Below are 22,025 nucleotides of genomic sequence, written 5' to 3'. Positions count from 1 at the left end.
ATCCTGTGGCCCAGCTGTGAGGAACAGCAAGACAACAGAGTGTGGGCCCCAGGCCAGCCCAGTCAGCCAAATTGGTGGGATAGAAAAAGACAAAACCATAAACAAGAGAATGGATTCCAAGACCCACTGTTGCTCTGGATTTTCCAGGGAGGTCAAACCGAAAGTATCACCTGTGATAAAACAAATTTACCCTGTGATTCAAATTCTGAAAGCTTGAAGATACAACCCCAGCACCTAATACAAAACCACCTGTCAATACAACTTTCTCTTGGAAATGTATCAACAGGGAGAAGGAAAGGTTTTTCTGATGTTCAGAAGGTCAGTCATCAAGAGAATGTATTTCTTTCTACAGTGTAGTGACAGCCAGTGGTGATAATGGTGCATTCCAAAAACACAGCCCAATCTTCTTGGCTTGAAACGGTCAACACGTGCTAGGCACGGATCTGCACGATACAGGAGGGCAGTCCTCAGCTCGCCGTGCTTTGGTTCCCCAGCGTCCCCAAGTCCTGGCCAGTGCTCAGGGGAGTCCCCTCAGGCAGTATAGAAACCCACGCTTGGCTGGTTGGTCTGTTTTCTTCACTGAGGATGAATGCCCAAGCCACGGCCCCCATGTTGCCCCATTGCTCTCTAGAAATCCTGCAAGACCATGCTCTACTCTAGGAGTCTTCTAGGCCTTTCCATCCGGTCATACCTTTCTTCCCCACACTCTGCTAGACCTGTTCCTGAGTTTGCCTTTTGAAGAAAAAAAAAGCACATGCAGTATTTGTGGTCTTTGTAAGTGTTCTTAATTGAGGATATACACTTTAGAGTAACGTAAAAGTACATCATACGTATGTTATTCTTGATTCTTTCCATTAAAATTGAACATCAGGTTTCTTTACCAGCAATAAGCATCCTACTAGAAAACTCTTTTGTGGGAAAATTGTCAGCCCACATTATTTAAATTTTACTGGATTCTTTCCAGAAATATATACTGTCCTTTCCAAGACAGCCTGTAATATTCTAATTGGTCGAGAACTTTTTTTAAAATGTGGGATCCACAGATTTTTTTTTTAATATGGGATCCACAGATTTCAAAGGATCTGCCAACCTCCCCCAAAAGTGTACAACATTGTTTCTGTGTATGTGGGAGTCTCTGGGGATAGCATCCAAGTTCACATGTGATTCTAACCGCCTCTATTCTAACTCCCCACTAAAGTTCAAGCACCACTCCTTTGAGAAAAAGATTTGATGCAGTTCTTCCGGGAGGTCCAGTTCAATTGTTTTAAACATTGGATCCGTGCACAAGAGGCAGGATTTAAAGTAGCATTTTTGTTTTGGAATGAGGGCAAAAAAATAGTATAGGACCTCACTGCAAAGCATTGGACAATGTAATCCATGTGGAAAAAATAGGACATGACCACTGCTGAGTGTGGGATGGGACGAGCTTCAGGCTCCTCTGCAGACAACCTTGACAGAGAACATGGGTGAATTGTGCACTGAGTAGGTTTCACTGGTTTTGGTTTTGTTTTGTTTTTACTACCCCTATACTGTCCCTATACTATCCCTATACTGTCCCTATACTATCCCTATACTATCCCTATATCCCTGTGTGGGATCTCTATTAACAAATTCCAAAGTTTGGTAGTCTTTGGTAGAGCTCAATAAAATCAAAATCATGATAGAACAAAGTCTTAATGTCTTTCTGAGGCACTAATGAGTTACTTCAACTATTCTCTAAGGAAAATGAATTTTAAATTGGTTGAAAATTATATGTAAAGATTTTTATTTCCAAGATCTTAATCTTATAAAAGAGTAGACCCCTAAATGAATTCCTTCTCATTGGGACACAAAGTAATGAAAAAACATTCAGTGCACTGGAATTATCTTTTCTAAAACCTATCCAGATGTTGAGGAAAGGGAAAGAGGGGAGAGGGGAAGTGGGGGAGGGGAGGAGAAGGCAGAGGGGGGCGCAGGAGGGCAGAGGGGAGAAGCTCTTCCAACGCTGAAAGTGAAGGACAGAAAATGATGTTTGTTGGATGATGAGTTATCCAGGCTCCACTGATGATTAATGGACTCACATGTTCAGTTGAGCTGAATTCCCAGGTGGGGAAAAGGCCTTTAGATCCACACACTTTTCCTGCCACAGGGCTTAGGAGCCAGTCATGGGGCTCAAGCGTTCCTAGACCAGCTGGTGAATATTTGTTAATGTTTTTGTTTGCAATTAAATCTCTCCTAGTGTTTACCATGCCATGGCATCCCACTTTTTAAAACTGCAGTTCCTGGCAACAAAGCTTGGAGAATTTTTTTCATTTAGATTTAAAAGACGTCAAATGATCACCCAGTTTGTCCATTTTAATAAGGGGGAACAAGTCACCCTCCCATTACCCTTCCTTAACTCTCCCTCCCACCCCCAAGAAATAGAGACAAAAGAGCACAAGTCATATTTTCTGGGCCCCTGTCTCGTGGGTGGGATTTCACGCCCTTCTCCCAGGAGCCCAATGGCTGCACTGTCCCCCATCTTATAGCTGGGAAACTGAAAGCAGGTGAGGTATAGCGTTTTGCCCACTGCCACATTAAAAAAAAAATTGAACCAGAATCCTAATGAAAGTTTGTGTTTCCAAAGCCCAAGGGAAGAACCCCAGGAAACCCCAAGAGGATGTGCCGGATTTGGCCCCAATCTCAAGGAAACTCCCGACATCTTTCGGGGAAAAAATACACTAAATTTCTTTGGTGGTGACACACCACAGATTCTGTATCAACAGACGCCATTTGTCTGCTGCTGATCTTTCAAATATGAAAACAGTCAAAATTGGCTGCTTGAGACCCTCGTGTTGGGTGGGGTGTCAAGCTGCTTTGTGTCACAGATTCTGTCCTAAAGGCAATAGATTCAATCAGAGAAGTTCATGAAATTCTTATCTTTCTATTGAGCATTAGTCATTCCTTTTTTTACTCGGCCTCATTCTGAAAAGGATTTGAGATGCCTTTTTCCTTTCTGTAGCTGTCCACTTGAAACTTAAAAAGATATCTCTTATTATGAAGACTGCTCTACATGGGCCTTCAACTCAAAATTGTATTCAGAGTCCAGTGACATTCCCCAGCCATTGTGCAATTCCATGAAATTAGTTTTCATTAAGTCTCCTCAGAAGCTTTTTCATTTTCCATGTCTGGAAATCTTTTTTAAGACAGACACACACATGCACACAAGGCAATCTTTTTCAAACAAAGACTTAAATACATCCAGAGCTCCCATTTTGAAGTCATTTATTTGGTCTTCTCCAAGCACTGCTTTTTAGAATCAGGCTGGTCCTCCTAACAAGTTCTAGGACTTCTGTTAACTCCTAACTGTCCCATTTTAAGTGGGAGCTGCAGAAATAGTGGAAGACTGCAGCGACAGAAGTATGCCCACCTGCCGTGAAATGAAAAGTCACATTTCAGTAAACCCTAGGGGTCTCTAGCTTGCAGCCACCCTAGTTCTCTCTCTTTTTCTTACCCTTCTTCTCTTTCCTGCCTGAATCCTGGGAAAAGAGCCCCCATTCTTGTCCCCAGAGAGGAAGCTATGAGAGGACTTAATCTCCTCCGGTTAGCGAAGGAGGAGAGCGGAATTTAACATGTTATTGCTACTTGAAAGAGCTTTGGGGGAATCCTCAAAAGCAATCCATTTGGAACAACTCTAAGAAGATTCCTCCAAAGAAATGCATCGGAAGCTGCTCTTCTACAGTTATTTTACAGCTTGAATCTCGCATTTCCATTCTATGAAATTGTGCTAGAGAAGAAAATAGCAGCCACGTGTACACATCTGTAAACAATTATCTGCTCGACCCAGGCTCTGAAGGTGTGTTCTGTGAGAGCGATCCTGTGTATTGACTTGGTCTCACTGCCACCTACTGGTATCCTTGTTAGACACTCAGAACTGGGCCCAAGATCTTTGGCTCAAGTAACACAGTGTCTGTTCATGTCTGGGCTATTATAGATAGTGCTGCTCTGAACATTGGGTGCAGGTATCTTTTCAAATTAGAGTCTTCATCTTTTCTGGATATATGCCCAGGTGTGGGATTGCTGGTCATGTAGTAGTTCTATTTTTAGTTTTTTGGGGGGGGTTTGGGGGGTTTTTTTGTGGTACGCGGGCCTCTCACTGTTGTGGCCTCTCCCGCTGCGGAGCACAGGCTCCGGATGCACAGGCTCAGCAGCCGTGGCTCACGGGCCCAGCCGCTCCGCGGCATGTGGGATCTTCCCAGACTGGGGCACGAACCCACGTCCCCTGCATCAGCAGGCGGACTCTCAACCACTGCGCCACCAGGGAAGCCCTATTTTTAGTTTTTTAAGGACCTTCCACACTGTTCCCTATAGAGGCTGTACCAATTTGTATTCCCACCAACAGTATAGGAGGGGTCCCTTTTCTCCACACCTTCTCCAGCATTTATTATTTGTAGACTTTTGGTATCCATCAACAGATGAATGAATAAAGAAGTTGTGGTATGTGTGTATATATATATATATATATATATATACACACACACACACAATGGAATATTACTCAGTCATAAAAAGAATGAAATAATGCCATTTGTAGCAGCACGAATGGACCTAGAGATTGTCATACTGAGTGAAGTAAGTCAGACAGAGAAAGACAAATACCATATGATATCACTTATATATAGAATCTTAAAAAATGATACAAATGAACTTATTTACAAAACAGAAACAGACGCACAGACATAAAAAACAAACTTATGGTTACCAGGGGAAAGGGGATAAATTAGGAGCTTGGGATTAGCAGATACACACCACTATACATAAAATAGATAACCAACAAGGATTTACTGTATAGCACAGGGAACTATATTCAATATCTTGTAATAACTTATAATGGAAAAGAATCTGAAAAAGAATATATATATATGCATATGTATAACTGAATCACTTTGCCGTACAACTGAAACTAACACAATATTTTAAATCAACTATACTTCCATTTTTTTTAAGTGTCATTCTTGTTTATAAACAATGACTGTTCAACAGCTCACGCAGTAGAACAGAGCAATCCAGAAGGGGAGGGTTTGACTGAGCCTTGACAAGTCAGCCTCCTCCCGGAATGAGGTCACGTGAGGATGTGCCGAGCACCGTCTGGGGTTACCTTCCTTCTCCCCATAAAGGCAACTTGAAGAACCTCCAGATTAACTGCCCAGATATTTGGAAATTTATTTAAAGACGTATTCCTAGCGTCCAAGATAATGAACATGAAGCAGAAAGTTCCATATCTGCTATAGTTGGAAAAGCTAGACACCACGATGCACATGTAAAAGACATTTCACCCTCTTACATATAAGCTAGACACCACGATGCACATGTAAAGGACATTTCACCCTCTTAAATATAAGCTAGACACCACGACGCACATATAAAGGACATTTCACCCTCTTAAATATAAGCTAGACACCACGATGCACATGTAAAGGACATTTCACCCTCTTAAATATAAGGCAGCCCCACAGAGCACTTCCTCCATTTTTCCTGCTAATTATAAACATTAGGCAGAGATTAGTTCAGATTTAATGTTAGGGCAGAGAATGCCTTAGAAGACGCTTCAGAAGGAATTGCACAAACACCCATTCCATTCCTGCCCCGTGACACACACAGGGCCGTCGGCTCCAGGGTAGATCCCTGCGCTATCCTCCCTTCCTGCCTTGGCCATGGACTTTTGGGGCTACTGGCCTCTCCAAAACCATGGTGTTCCATTGTAGAACTGTTCAAACACAGCGGCTAAAGTGTCCTCCTTTCGTAAGGAAAAACTAAACATCTCGTTTTCTAGTCTGATTCGTGATCAAGTCTAGAAGAGAAAATTATTTAAAAGAGACTTTTTAAAAAATGACATTGAAACCTCAGATAACGTATCACCCACACTGTATTTAGTGTAATATCTGGGAAAAATTCTACTTAGTTCCTGTCTCTATCAGTAAAGGTCAGTTAATCTCTCCCAGACTCACTAATTTTACGTGTAAAATGAGGCTGATTGCCTGATGCTCTAACCGGCAGTGATTCTGTGACCGCTTTCTTTCATCTATTACCCTAGGCTCTGACCACCGGTGGGTTTCCTGCTGTCCCCACAAGAAACAGAGAGGCCCACAGTGCACGGCGGGGCAGCCTGTGGGCTTAGCTGAACTGGCTCTGGGTGCTGGCACTGAACTGCTGAATCAAATGATGAGGATTCCAGAAGAGAAAAACCAGTTTCCTGGAATGGCTTCTCTTGAGACCTGAGTCATCTCCAGCTGCTGTTCAGTTCTTAATTTTGAAATGCAACCAACCCACGAGCTCTTCCATCTAGCGGCCAATTCTCGATGCTCTGGGTCCATGAAAACTGAAGGTATGGGTCAAACCAGGGGGATTTGACAGAAACGTTTGCCATTGTACCTTTCCCCAGCCATTCCTACCTCGCAAATGTTTCTCTGTACTTCATGAGTCTTAAAATTCAGGAGGACAGCAGGACTACGCTATGCAAAACGCAGCCAGACCCCTACGAAAGACTAACAACCTGCCTCTGGGAGAGGGTTTGGCAGAACGTTTCATATTTGTCCTACTTTTCTGCTTTGCTTTCTCCTTCCAGATTTTTTGAAACAACAATTACCTCTCTGCTAAACAAACTTAAAATATGCTACTCTATAAAAGACTGGCCGATGGCAAAAAGTGCCTTTCTTCACGTGAAACTCCAAAATATACTCTTGAAGACTTGTACTCCCTTGATATTCCTGGCCTTAGACACCTACCTGGGAGAACACGTGAGCATGTGCCGGGGCGCCCAGGAAATGCTGATTTTGCTTTCCTTCTAGTACTGGGACCTCAAACCAGCAATTCACCTCCCTGTGTTCCATTTCTTCATCTGAGGTGTCAAGGGCGTGGGGAGACCATCCACCAAGGTAGTAATTTGGGGATATTTCCAGTAGCCAAACGGAAATCATATATTTGCCGACCAGAGGGCAGGGCCTAAGTCTTAGTCATTTTTGTCCCCTCCCTCGAGCCAGAGCTCCACGCCCTGGAGCACAAGGGGGGTTATTAAGCTTAAAGGAATATGAGACGCATAGACCAAGGGCAGGTAAGGAAAAGTTTGGGAGTTACTGGATTAGTTCATCTTAACAACATCTCTTCCAGTTGTAAACTTCAAAACTCCTACAGGGATACAGCATTGCACGAATAGGCAGCCTTGATCTGGTTCTGAAACACCTTTGTGTTCATTCAATTTAAACTTTTTTCTCAGTAGATATCAGTAAAACGTTTCCTTTCAAAGTTCTTGCTTGGTTCATGCCCTTGTCATGAATGTATTTTAGAAAGCAGAATGCTTCATTGCAAGCAGAAGTTCACCTCAATACATGCATACCTGAGCATAAGGAAAAAATAAAATTCTAAATGTACATTTGCTTCAGATATTACAGTTACATTTTTTAAAATTCTGTATTGGAGCGGTCTCCAGGTGAGTCCCAAAGTGACCCACAAGCTCTGTTGAGATGTGTATCAACAGATTCCCTGTGGTCCCGGAAACCCCACCCCAGGGACTCCCTACGATGTACGGAGATTTTTCTGGAGCTCAGCGGGATGCATTGTCCTCTAGAGGACGATGCATCTTTCCTCTACGCTTTCGGGAAAGACTACACCAGGACAAAGGTGCTACTTCACAATTTCATCTGCTTCCTAAATAGTCTGATGAGACCAGAAGGTACTAAAATTACGTTTTCAAAAATTAATATAATGAATTCCTGAAAAGAACCCCTGTTTGTAAATCAGGGTGCCGCAGGTGATCCCTGAGTGTGACACGGTCATCACCCATGGTTTAGAGGGGACAGGCAGTGTCTTTTCTTGAAAGGGTAGGATTATCTCCTACCAGATTTTTGGAAAGAGGGAATCCATATCTAGAAATGTGGGTGAAAAGAACCTTTCCTTGTCTCGCTCAAGGCTGTCTGAAGAAGCAGGAAATTTTTAAAGCTTCCCTACTTAAAAACCTGAATCATTTTGAGCTTTCCTTTCCTCAGTGAGAGCTACTAATAGGATTTTTTTAAATGCCAGGTCACTCCTCAAATCGTCAACTATTTATGCAGCAGTGGTGTGGTTTTTACAGCCTGCTTTCCACAGCTAAGACACCAAGAAAAGTTTGCTCCTGTGGGTTTCCGTGGAAAGGCTGCCCGGGACACAAAGTCCCCTTCAGATGGGAACCAGCCCACTATTCTTCTCCAAGAGATAACAATTCCTCAGTTTCTTCCAAAAAGAACAGTGACAAGAACTAATTTTCAAATAAAACTTTTGCCTAAAGTGATTAGCATACCTGCAAGACAGTCTCATGCAACAGAATTCGTGACCTGCCTGTGTATTTTAAACCCTAAATGTGGAATCTCACATAAAAGTGGGTAATGAGGGCTTCCCTGGTGGCGCAGTGGTTAACAATCCACCTGCCAATGCAAGGGACACAGGTTCGAGCCCTGGTCCAGGAAGATCCCACATGCCGTGGAGCAACTAAGCCTGTGCGCCACAATTACTGAGCCTGCGCTCTAGAGCCCACGAGCCACAACTACCGAGCCCGTGTGCCTAGAGCCTGTGCTCCGCAACAAAGAAAAACCACCGCAATGAGAAGCCTGTGCACCGCAAAGAGTAGCCCCCACTGGCCGCGACTAGAGAAAGCCCACGCGCAGCAACGAAGACCCAACACAGTCAAAAAATTAATTAATTAATTAAATTTTTTTTTAAAAGGTGTGTAATGACAAAGACCCCTGTAACCAGTTGTCTAAATACTCTGAGCAACAGCACAGATGAAGCCTCCATGGCAAAAGTCTACTAACTTTCAAAAGGGAAGGAGGTCTGATTTCAAGCCGGCTTTAGCGGCGGCATCTGTAACCTCCTAACCTAAAACTAAGGTCAGGTGGGGAGCCTCCCTTGAGTCATGAATCCATCATCAATCATCAGTTGAAGAGAGGGGTTTCTTCCTACTTTATCATCAGTGTTGTATCAGGTTCTAAGGCATGAAATCACAGAAAGCACTTATGATGACAGAATGAGCTGCAGGGAATCCTCAACACTTTGAAAATAGAGGGAGGTGCAGAAATAAAAACAATTCTATTCAGAAAGATAGGAATTCTTCTTGCCTTACATCAGAAGTAGCCTTAAGACCCCAAGTTTGGACGTTCACCATACATCCTGTCACCTAAGGACCACAAAGCATGGTGGGGTGGGGCACACATCCTCCCAAGGGCTGGAAGAGCCTGGGCCAAGGGCTAGCATTCTAGAGACTTCCCCAGCTGCCTCCCAGGAAGGTGGGAGTAGCTACACCCTCCAATTCCCCCACTGGAAAAGGGCAGGACACCCACGCTCACCACCCTGCTATGGGATTCTTCCCCAAGTTCTCCTCTCCACCAAGTATCTTCTCAACGGCTTCCTCACTGCCGTGAGCGGGGAAAGAGAAAAATAAACCTTATGGTGATGGAAAACCCATGCCTCCTCCAAGAAGAGACGAAGACCACAAGACCATAATTCGTATAGCTTGAATTCCTACAAAACCCCTCACCTCCCCACCCTTCTGCCTTTACCCTCAGCAAAGCCCACACAAGATTGGGACTGACATACATACACTAATATGTATAAAACAGATAACTAATAAGAACCTGCTGTATAAAAAATAATTAAATTAAATTAAAAAAAAAAAAAAAGAATGAAGCAAAACGCTGGTGCCATCCCTCCAGGCCCCCATCTCCAGAGGTGGCCTGGATGAGGGATGCCTGCTCAGCTGCTCTGGTCACAAAGCCAGTGTCGGTCCCTGGGGACCAGCTCTCTTCTCTGGCACGTCTTTCCCCGTTAGTTGGTGGAGGCCCCGGGAAGCATAATCCAATTTCCCCATCACTTTTAGTAGAATATGATAGGAGGACACTGTCTTCTGGGAGAGCAAATCAAACAGTATGTTCCAAATCTAGATGTAAATTAGCTCAGGATCCTCCAGTGCTGGGCCATCTGCTTTCCTGAAATGGTAAAGATCTGACTGCTGTCTGAGCCACCTACTGGTGCTGTGGCCTCAGCAAGTAATTGAGCATCTCAGAGCCCCTAAGCCTTCATCTTTAAAGCCAGGGAACCACACCTCAGTGCCTCCTAACCAAGAATCTCTTCCTTTATCTTTAGCCCAGCAAAGAACTCAGAAGTTCCAATAATGTCCAACAGCCAACTGGTGGTTTTCAACATCATTTTGCTTAGGAACAAAAAATACCTGATTTTAAAGCCACTGCAGTTTTTTGAAGTATTAAGAATGGGTCCCCTGGGAAGTTGGGGGACCCCAGTGTGAGAATAGTCTATCTGCATGAGCTCTGAGCAGCCCTGCAGCTCTAGGACCCTGCAGTTCTCGTGTGGAGGCAGCTGTGTGTAGGCTGGCATGGGCCAGCCCCTCTGAGTCCCCACTGGGGGGGACACTCCCCTCCGCCTACAGCAGCTTGTTCGTGGGGTCCAGACCAGCCTTTCAATTCGCTCCTTGGGCAGGCTGTGAAACGCCAGTTTCTGTTTACACCCCCCAGTACCCCTCTGGGGCCTCCTAGGGACCCCACCCCTGCTTCAATCCTAATTTTCTAACACGGTAGCCCCTGAAACAGGTCCCCAGAGTAGACTGGCAACTGTCAGATAACACTTTCCATCCTGGGCGAGAGGGCCGGAGCCCCACCCTCCTGGCTGGGGAACAGGCTCCCGGCCTCCGGACTTGGTACTTGCTCCACTTCTGGGCAACACAGGCCAGCCCGTGGCCCTAGGGGCCCTGCCCTGTCCACTGGGCGTGCTGCCCAAACACCAAATTCCTTCTCCTCCTCTGACCCCTGCAGCTCCTTTAAGCAACCCCAGAGGACTGAGGCTCCAGCAGTAACTTCAGATTCCTGAAAAGATGGAGCCCCGATGGTAATAGCTGAGTAACTCTTGACTGGGTCCTGTTCCTGGACACCAAGGTCACCGCAATCCCCCGGAGGTGACAGATATACCCAACCAGCCCACGCCCCGGGGACGTGGGAGAACTCAGAGTCTCCCCAAGGTAGCTCTCGAATCCTCGGAAAGACACTTCTGCGAACAAAGCAGATTCTCAGATTCCAGCTGAGCTGCAGTTTATTTATGTCCAATAAATAAACCGTGAGCCGAAAAGCACCGCAGTCAGGAGAGCAGAGGGTGATGGGGGTGGGGGGGAGGTAGCGGGGAACACGGCACGACTCGTGGGCAGCCGGGGCCTAGGCCCAGCTAAGGAAACCCAGGTGGCACAAACTGAGAAAGAAAAGTCGGCTGGATCTTCCAGAGACCAGCGGCGTGTACAGAAAACAAACTCTACGGGAGCGAACCTGAGAGCCATCGAGAAATGGTCAGCGGGGTTTAAAGCATTTCCCTCTGGCCACAAACCCAACACAGGGGGAACAGGGGTGAAGCGGCACTTACCCTGAGCAAACCTGGAGAAGCGTGTGTCCCTGGGCTTCGATATTCAATTATGTGCGAATCTGACACGTTTTCCCCACTTGGCTGCGTCTCCTTTTCCTTCTGCAGGAGAGGGGACCCCGAGCAGGCAGAGAACTCCCCCTGTGGTCCTTGCAGGGGGCTGCTGAGCGGGAGAGCTGAGCGGCCTTTGGTGGAAGACTGAGCTCCAAACTGGACCGTGTCCAGGGATACAGTCAAGGCTCCCTCCAGCCCCTCCTCTCCCCCTCCCCACTCGGGCCTGCCCCACACTGTAAATGAAAACCAGACTCTCACTCTGTTGCTTCTGGCCCAGCCACGGGCTGATGTCACCTCGGAAGGCTGTCTTCACCCTACGAGCCCGTAGCTGGATGCCTGCAGCTCTTAAAAAAAAAAAAAATCCACCCTTTCTACTCATCACTTTAAAACTCTTAAAAAAAACTCTTAAAAAAAAAATCCACCCCTTCTACTCATCACCTTTGGGGCTGGGTCCCTGGCCGCAAAGAGAATGAATTTTGGAATGTTTCTGTGGGTCTCCATGGTTTTGCTGCAGTGTTTTCCAACACCATCTGAAAGGAAAACAGGAAATGCAGTCTCCCGCCTCCCCCTCACCACGCCCTCCCATTTCTTCTTGAAGTTTCTGAATTGAGACTTCTCCTAATAACCTCCCCTTTCAAATATAAAAAACCAGCCGTTAAAATCACCTTGGCGTTCTGCTAACCAAAGTTCTGTTTGCTGGTGAGAAGACAAGGAAAAAAGACTACTTTTTTTTTTTTTTTTTTGGTAATTCTGTATATAATGATTCTGATCATGAAGCTAATGGTCCCAATTCCAGGACACCTACGAGAGGAGCAAGAACGGTTATCGTGCTCAGAATTACAGGAAAATTCTTGAGAAAGAATTTGTGTTTCCTCAAGGCTTTGTACCTTTCCCAGCACTTTGATATGCGTTATCTCTTGTACCAGGAACGTCTCCACCTGTTAAAGACATATGTGTCATGTTTTCTTAAGTGAGAGTATGATCTCATTTTACAGATGAGAAGAATCTGGGTTCGTAGCAGAGCTCAGATCAGAACCCTGACCGTGGACACCCCCAAACTGCTCACTGTTCACCCATCGCACGGCCCCCCCTTGAAAATTCGGTTCATGTGAGATACCAAGAGACATCTGAAGAAACAAACTTATGGTTACAGGGGGTAAGGGGGAGGGAGGGGTAAATTGGGAGATTGGGACTGACCTACACACACTACTATACATAAAATAGATGAATAACAAGGAGCTACTGTATAGCACAGGGAACTCTTCCCGATACTCTATAATGATCTATATGGGAAAAGAATCTAAAAAAGAGTGGATATATGTATATGTATAACTGATTCACTTTGGTGTGCAGCAGACACTAACACAACATTGTAAATCAAGTAGACGCCAATAAAAATTTTAAAAAAGAGAGAGAGAGAGACAGCTGAAGGATACTTTTGACTTGGAGATCCTTCCAAAGCCAAGTTTGAGGGTAAAGGTATTATTAACTCCTTTGCACAGACGATGTCCTTCCAATTTAGGGAGGAAGGGGAGATGGTACAGGAGAGACAGTGCCTGCTCCCCTCCTGCAGCTCCAGGGTCCCCTTACTCATCCACAGGAAGACTCAACCCCTCTCTACACCCTGGGGGTTCAGCTCAAAGAGTGTCAGAATGGGGAGGGAGACCTGGATTGAGGGTTTTCCTGTCCATCACCTGTAGAGGAAGAAGAAATGAGCAGAGGCTCTGAGTAGGAGCCACATTGCCCGTGTGACGTGTGGGAAGACAATGTTCTCATGCAGGGCAGCCCATCTCCCACCAGAGTCCCCACTCCACGTGGCAGGCGTGGACTCGGACCCGAGGAGCTGGGACATGTGCTGCCACTCTATCGGTTGGCATCTGCAAGTTCAGCTCTGGAGAGAACCATTTCTCCAAGGCACATCGCCTGCTGCAAATTAAGGCAACGTTTGATTACAACTTTCTGTCCCAAGCAACTCCGCTCAGAGAGGTTAATGGAACAAGTGTGGCCTATGTACTTCCATTCAGTGGTTCCTTTTCCCAAATACCGATACAACTATTGCTTTTCAAGATAGCTAGAAATACACATTCCTTGCTATTAGGAATTTCTACTATTTCAATGGCAAGGGTGATGCATCGTTTAGAGCAAGACTTAAAGAAATAAAAACTGCTCAAGCAGGAACGGTTCTCTGTAATATTTAACTGTAACTAATCATTGACAATCTAGACCCTCACCAACACTGTCTGTGGCCTCAGAAACTTCTGGAAGCTGGCAGCTGTTGGTGAAAAACCTCCCACATCCTCCCTTGAACACACCAGAGAGAGCATTATGGCTCCTATGGTTTTCTCACTTAATCACCGGGATTTGGGATTCTCGGTGAAATGACCAGTTCCTCCTGCCATCTGGTCCCAAGAGGAAACCATCTCAAAGGTGAGAACTGACCTCAACATCAAGGGTCCTGGGTCTGGGCCTGACCACCCAAGGGACCTTACAGAATCTCGCAGTCCAGTTTCTTCTTAAATGCTGTGTTGAACCTGGGTACCTCTTCCCATTTCCTTCTGCACAAGTTAGAAAGTTACAAACCCTGTTTCCCAGGCTCCGCTGTAGTTAAGGGCTTCCCTAGGCACTGCTGTGATATATAGGAAGGTGGGGAGAGGCATGGTGATTTCTCTACTACTTTGGCTGGTCTTTTCCCTCCTGGCAAGTATAGTGCGGAGGCCCTAAGGGAGCCCCTCCCAGACCCCTTCCAAGGCTGGAACACAGCACCCTTTTTGGAGGACTGCTCTTTCCTGCTGGAAGCTGCCTCTTCTGGAGGGGCTGGGATGAGTGTGGAAGGTCTAAGGGAGACGCCAGCTTCCCAGGTGCTGAGGGTAAGTTGAAGGGAATTTGTGAAGGCAGCAGCGGCAGTCAGACCCCTCAGCCCAGCATCCATCCGGGTGGTGGCTGGGGAGTGCCCCTCCCCCGTCTTCCTTCCCTTACCCCTGGATTGCCGGCTGTGATCCGAAACTCAGGCTCTGCAGTGCAGCCCCCTGCTTCCCTCCCTCCCAGAACGGGCCAGAGGATCAAGCTGGAATGCCCTGGGAATTACTACTGGAGGCCCCGCCTCAAACCCACTCCCCTGGCCCTTCCTGATAATTCCTGGCGAAGAATCCCCTTCTGCTCACAGTAGCAAAAGCGGTTTCTGTTTCCTGCCTGGAACCCCGACTGGAACAGATGTATTACATCAGCTCTAAAGCTTCTTTCAGTTCCAACAGCCTGTGCTTATATATTTTATATGACAGAACAAAACGAAAATAGCACTATGCCCAAATGAGATTGTAGATGTAATATTGTATTTAATTAGTCTCTGGCTCAGTCATACATAGATTATTCTGTAACTGGTGGCCTCTCTGCCTTTGAGTCTCTTCCCTAGAAGACAGCTTTTAGGGACTTCGCTGGCGGTCCAGTGGTTAAGACACCATGTTTCCATTACACAGGGTGCGGGTTTGATCCCTGGTCAGGGAACTAAGATCCCGCATGCCGCATGGCGTGGCCAAAAAATAAAAATAGGAAACAAAAAAAAGAAGATGGCCTTTATTGGTCTTCTTGTACTTCTGTCTTGGCACTACTGCTGATAAATTCTCTCTGCCATCTGCAGACTTCACCACACTAACACATGGAGTCAGCCCGCACGGACACAGACTCTTACAATGAATCACAATGTCTCAGCTATACTATCGTACGTGTGGAAGTCTACACTTAAATGGAATTTTAGTACATTTTTAGAAGAAATGTGAAATCATTTCTCCTCGAGTGCCATTTCTCTCTTTTAATTCAACATAGTAAGTCCATGCTGATGGAGAGGAGAATGTACATAACACAACTCGTATGACCCTGAAATTGTAACTGGTATCTCCATTGAGAAGGACCACTGGGGAGCTCATGAGAATCTTAAGAAATTTCCCTGGCAGATGCCTTGGGAGGAAGGGGTTGAATGATTCACACCCAGCTCACAGGAGTGAGCTTCTCTAAGTGCATGTGAGCTGAGCCCTTTTCCACTTTACATCTTTAATAACCCCCTTCAGATCAGTTCCCTACTGCCACCCCCAACCCCCATTGTCATAACAACCAGCATCCCATAATAGACACTGGTAGCCCTAACAGAGTTGACGGGAGCTGGAAGCCTGCCATTGTGACTTTGGTCTCCAGTTCAGAGATATGTGATCCGGGGGCCTGGCCCTCTGAGCTCACGGTCCCTTGACAAGTCGGGAGGTGCCTCGATGGCTTCCACACTGGAAAGGCCTGTTCTGGGTCACAGCCAGCATCCCCGAGTCCTCAGCCCCCAGGATGCTGCTCGAGACCAAAAAGCTCTTCCCAACAGGCGACCATAGCTTCGGCAAATAACAAGCAGATGCGGCGGCTACAGCATTGTGGGAAAAGAAGCATCCCAATTCTGCATAATTATGTCCCGATCTTAAAAACTCGTAAGAATCCCAAACTAAAAGGAAAAGCACATTGTCACCAACCGCACATTAATTTTCACAAAGGCATTACTATTTCAAGAGATGAAGGATTGTGAGTCCAACCAATGGGGAGGATTTGAGGTTTCCACTGACCCTGCAGCTGGAGGGCGGCTGGGATTCCTCATTCCATCCCCATGCCGGCTTTCAGCCTCCATAAGCAGCACCGTGGGAAGTGGGCCACCCGGCTAGGAACGAGGCCCTAGTCCTTCTCTGCCACTAATGAACTGCAGGTCTTGGGCAGGGCAGCTCAGCCTCCTCGTCTGTAGACCAAGGGCAGCTGTGCGCCAAGGTGTCCGGGACGGTCCAGCATCGGTCCCTGGGAAGCTGGGGCTGCATCAGCACATTTGCCTCGGCCTGATTTCCAGCCTCTACTTCCTCCTTGGCCCCGGACTGCAAACTCGGACTCTCCACCTCCAGATTCAGCCCCACCCAACCCCAGTCTCAGGGGCAAGGACGGAAAACATGGTGGGCTCACTGCCCTTCGCCCTGCTCCCCATGTACTTGGTACGTGTGCATTGACGCAATCCTCCCACCACTCTGGTCTACTGTTCAAATAATGCCGTTGCAGCAGTTTTTGAGTCTAAAGCTAAACGACACCTCACCTCCAATTACTAAAATACAGCAGACTGCCTAAAGAAGATGTGGTACATATATACTTACTCAGCCATAAGAAAGAACAAAATAATGCCATTTGCAGCAACATGGATGGACCTAGAGATTGTCATACTGAGTGAAGTAAGTCAGACACAGAAAGACAAATATCATATGATATTGCTTATATGTGGAAATCTAAAAATGGTACAAAGGAACTTACCTACAAAACAGAAGTAGAGTCACAGACGTAGAAAACAAACTTATGGTTACCAGGTAATAAGGGGGAGGGGGGTGGGGGGGATAAACTGGGAGATTGGGACTGACATACACACACTACTATATATAAAATAGATAACTAATAAGGACCTACTGTATAGCACAGGGAACTCAATACTCTGTAATGGCCTATATGGAAAAAGAATCTAAAAAAGAGTGGACACATGTATAACTGATTCACTTTGCTGTACACTTGAAACTAACACAACATTGTAAATCAACTATACTCCAATAAAAATTTTTTAAAAATAAATAAAGTATAGCAGGCTACAAAGGAAAATATCTGCGGGTCGTAGAGGGACATCTGTTGTGTCATTTGTCTAGACCGGTGCTTCTCTTATTGTGGGAAAGGCCCTTTCCCTGCTTTCATCATGTGCTTCAACAGGGAGCCGCCATCTTCCTGCAGAACCTGCCAGCACCACCTCCACTGGTTGATGCAGGGATGGGCATGTGACACAAGCGGTCCAAACAGCCCTTGCCTGGGGTTTCCAGCTCACTCCTACAGCCGGCCCATCTCAGGATCCCAGGAGCTGCCACATTTCCTGCCATGGGGAGGAAGGCGGCCAGATGGAAGGAAAAAGAGAGGAGAGAAGGAGAATGAGTGCCATCAGCTTCCTGGCTCCAGATGCCCCAAGACTGAGCCTACACCCTTGTTTGGTCTCATCCTACCCATCCCAACTCTCCCTTTGATTATGTGAGCCAAAACTTATTCATTTTTACCCTAACTCGAGTTAGGATCTCAAGACTTGCCACCAAAAGAGTCTTGCCTGATGCACTAATAAAAATTGTTCACAGGGCAACCTTCTAATTTAAGTCCTAGGCTAGCAGATCAGTCAGTCCGTTGCAATAATGACCGTGGCAATTCTATGATTACATCTGCTGCAATAAAAATGTACCCCGTCTTTATTTTCCCTGATTTTTCTTCTTTTTTTAATTGAAGTATAGCCGAGTACAACGTTCTGTTAGTTTCAGGCTTACAGCAAAGTGATTCAGATATATATCTGAATATATAAACATTCTTTTTCAGATTCTTTTCCATTAATTCTTTGATTTTTCTTAAAGCCATTTTTCTAATCAAACAGACAGAAAGTGTTGTCACTGAGTGTCACATGGACTCAAAAGCCTGCCATGGAAACTAGAGATTCAGTGGATTCTCCAAAGCCTCCACCCAGGAAGACACGGGGGAGGGCTTTGCATCCTAAAGAGAGTTTTCAAATTTAAGTGCACGGGAAACACCTCGTAACAATACACGTTCTTGCAAAGAATTGCCTAACAAGAGGAATGTTATATTTACCTTGAATAAGTAACTTTGGGGGAACGTGTTAACCGGCTCCGTTTGGGGGAATAAGAAGATGCACTGAGTAGAGGTAATCTGCCAGCAGTGAGCTGGGTCTAGGAAAATCTGTGTAAAATTGCCCAGTTAAAATTATAGCATTCTTCCTAGAACTTCGTGAGCTGTAAACCATGCTCAGCTGATTCATTTTAAGGATGGCAAACCCGACTGTGAGAGCGGCCAAGGAAGTTTTTGCGGTTGATTGGAATTCAAAAATTCTAGCGAGGAGATGTTTGGTCTTATACTTATCAGACGACACTAATTTTGACCCATTTCTCCAGCTTTGAGATATAAACTCCCATTCATAAAGAATGGGTGCACTGGTTCTTTCTTTAACAATCCTAGCCTTAGTCATAAAGTCAAATGTCTCCTCACTTTAGCTTCAGGTCATCTCCATTCCTTCATTTATTCAGCAGACACGTGCTGAGGGGCCTTTGTGTAGAAAAGCGCTTTGTTGGGAGGCGGAGGTGAGCTGGGATGCGTCGGACAGGAAGGCTTCCCTCCCGGATCTTATGGTCCAGGTGAGACCTAAAGGGAGCCCAGAGAAAATGCTTGGGGAGGCCAGGAGAGGGCGCCCTCGTCTCCGTCTGGGAAGGTTCAGGGATTCCTAGAAGATGTGACCTCTGGCTGCGGGACTTGAGAACGCGACATTGGTGTGCGGAGGCAGGTCCTTCAGGAACAGGAGGTTCCAGTTACTTTTCAAGAGTGAGTTGAGGCTACTTGGGAGTCTGAGTGAGGAGGACACAGCCCCAGATCCCTGCCCCATGAGACTCACGCCTTCCTCACCCCAAGAGGAACGGGAAGTTTAATTCCAAGAGCAACGAACTCCAGGTCCACGGACACCGGGCACAGAATAGGGCAAGGGCGAGACCCTGAACTAGCATGAGGGGACGTGGTAAGTAAAGTTAAAACAATAGAGATTTATTCCCTCTCAGTTCTAGAGGCTGGAAGTGCAAAATCCAGTTGTCAGCTGGGCCACGGTCCCTCCAAAGCCCCTAGGAGAGGATCCCCCCTTTGTTCCTCCAGCTGCTGGTGCCCAGGCATTTCTCTATCCAATCTCTGTCTCTGCCATCACACGGCTTCTCCCTGTGTGCGTCTGTCTTCTTATAAGGACGCCAGTCATATTGGATGAGTCCCCCTTCTCCACTGTGATCTCATCTTAACTAATGACATCTGCAACAACCCTGTTTCCAAATAAGGTCACATTGTGAAGCAGTGGGGGTTAGGACTTGGACATCCCTTTTTTGGGAAACACAGTTCAACCCATTACACCCTCCCAACAGAAAACCAGAAAGTTCCTCCGTAACGAAATTCACTGGACCAAGAAAAAAGTCTGAGAAGATAGGCAGGTCTTCACACCACTGTGGAACCCATTATTCAACAAGCCCCTTACCTGAACACAGATAAATTAATTAAACTTATAGGAAACAAAGATAATGCAGGGAGCAAAGTTTTCTACAGAGTAATGGTGAGCATTCATAGAAATCCAAGGAAAGATATTGCATCCATGAAACAAGAAAAGGATGCTACCTTTTAAATGAGAATATTTAATATTTACTGGCTAAGAAAGCGTTTAGTAGTTAAAAATACCTTAGCAAAATTCACTTATATGTGAATTCTAAAAAAGTTGACTCACAGAAGCAGAGAGTAGAATGGTGATTTCCAGAGACTGGGTGTTGGGAGAAATGGGGAGATGTTGGAGAGATATTGGTGCAAATTCATTTATAAGGCGAATAAGTTCTGAGGATCAGAACAGCATGGTGATAATAGTTAATAAAACCGTATTGGACACTAGAAATTTGTTGAGAGAACAGATCTTAAGTGTTCTCAGTACATACACAAAAAAATGGTAACTGTGTGAGGTGATGGATGTGTTAATTAGCTTGATTGTGGTAATATGCAAAATAATATCATAGCAAAACTAAAAAATTCGATAGAAGTTTTTGGACAATTAACAAGAGGGAATCCCTCAGCCAGTATGACAAAAATCAAAGAGAGAGGAAATAAAACAGGAAAGACAAGAAAATTACAGGCCCATCCAGGAGGCCCAAAATCTAAGAAATAGAAGCACAGAATGAAAGAACAGAAAACAACAGGGGGGAAATTATCAAATAAATAATATGAAAAAAAATCCCAGAATTGGAGGGTCTGAGTTTCTGGACAATGAATGAAACAATGAATGAAGAAAGATCCTTGCCAAGGCACATTCTTGCCACATTTCACAAAACACTGACAATCAAGAGAAGATCCTGAAAACTTATAGAAAGTCAAAAAGGCAAAAAGATTGGGGGTTTGCACAAAGGATTAGGAATCAGAAGACCTATCAGACATTCTCAAAACTAATACCAGAAACAAGGAGACAATGGAGAAATGCCTTCAAAAGTCTGGAAAAGGACTTCCCTGGTGGTGCAGTGGTTAAGACTCCACCTGCCAATTCAGGGAACACGGGTTCAAGCCCTGACCTGGGAAGATCCCACATGCCACAGAGCAACTAAGCCCATGCGCCACAACTACTGAGCCTGAGCTCTAGAGCCCATGAGCCACAATTACTGAGCCTACATGCCACAACTACTGAAACCCGTGCACCTAGGGCCCATGCTCCGCAACAAGAGAAGCCACCGCGATGAGAAGCCCGTGCACCGCAACAAAGAATAGCCCATGCTCGCCGCAACTAGAGAAAGCCCATGCGCAGCAACAAAGACCCAACTCAGCCATAATTAATTAATTAATTAATTAATTAAAATGTTAAAAAAATTTTTAAATGTCTGGAAAAAAATAAATATTTCCATCCTAAAATGCCACACCCAACTAATCAAAGGTAAGAGCAAAGACACCATTAAGCGAGATTTCAGAAAATTATTTTCCAGTACCTTTTCTCAGGAGTCTACTAAAGGATGTGCTCCACCAAAATGAGAAAGAAAACCAGGAAGAGGGAAACAAGGGTTCTGGGAGACAGGGATCTAACAGAAAGGGCAGGAAAGGGGCATTTCCAGGTAGTTGGTATAAAACAAGAGCTTGTACAACCAGCTTGGAAGTTAACGGGCCAGGACGAGAACAAAAGGTGGGGTCCAAAAGGGAGGCCCCCAGGAACTTAGGAAACAGATAGATTCATGTTGTGTTGGGTGATTATTGAAAGGAGTTTGGGGAAGAAATACGCATAGGTACAGAGACTAGCACAACAAAGAAGAGGTCACTAGTAACTCTCCTAAAAATGTAAACACGGAAGAACTGTTTAAGCAAAACACATGATAAAATTATCAGTAGGGAGGGGGAATGGTGGACCTAAGAAAGCTGAGCACTCATTTCCACGGAAGGAAGTCAGAAGATACCTGTGAATGAAAAAGCTGAGAAGAACAGTACAAGCATTACACGTAGATGGAGACAAGTATCAGAAGAAAGGAAAAAAGAGTTAAAATGGTTTCAGGAAGAGGGTAGGACAAAGGGTTGCTGGGTTTAGTTTGTTACAAAAAAATTTTTTTCTCCCCTTTTTGAAAAAGAGAGAAAAACAAAATCAGGAAGAAAATCAAGTAACTTAGCTCTAGGTTTAGTACTTGGTTTCCAAAATTTCTGAAGATGATTAAAGGGTAGAAAATTCTGAGCAGGATCCCTAACACCAGCATCAAGTTAATATGTCCCCAAGTACTACTTTTTGATTTGGAGGAATGGATTTTTTGGCTTAAAGTTCAAAACTTCGGGGCATAAATTTATATACACATTTCCATCATTTAAAAAAAGAAGTGTTGACACACTTTCTTAAAATCCAAAACTTCATAAACAGCCTTATCAGGTAACTATGAGTAATAACCTGAACATAACCAAAGGATGTTTCACCGTCTCTGAGGTCTCAGCTTCAAGGATTTGTCCTA

At 45.3% G+C, this 22,025-nt stretch overlaps 1 protein-coding gene across 2 annotated transcripts in view; it reads right to left on the bottom strand.

Annotated features, from left to right (window-relative positions):
• Positions 1-6,786, bottom strand: part of COL6A3 (collagen type VI alpha 3 chain) — an 80,904-nt gene extending 74,118 nt beyond the window's left edge. The window contains exon 1 of one of the 2 annotated variants that reach the window (XM_082659023.1): positions 6,744-6,786. The gene's annotated coding sequence lies outside the window, so the exon portion shown is untranslated. The remainder of the gene's footprint in view (positions 1-6,743) is intronic. The other variant, XM_082659024.1, reaches the window with a different exon arrangement.
• Positions 6,787-22,025: the final 15,239 nt, after the last annotated feature.

The sequence above is a fragment of the Grampus griseus genome (genome assembly GCF_964374135.1).
Source record: "Grampus griseus genome assembly, chromosome: 7".
NCBI lineage: Eukaryota > Metazoa > Chordata > Mammalia > Artiodactyla > Delphinidae > Grampus > Grampus griseus.
The sequence above is the reverse complement of the archived record's forward strand: the minus strand, read 5'-3'. Positions and strand labels throughout refer to the sequence as shown.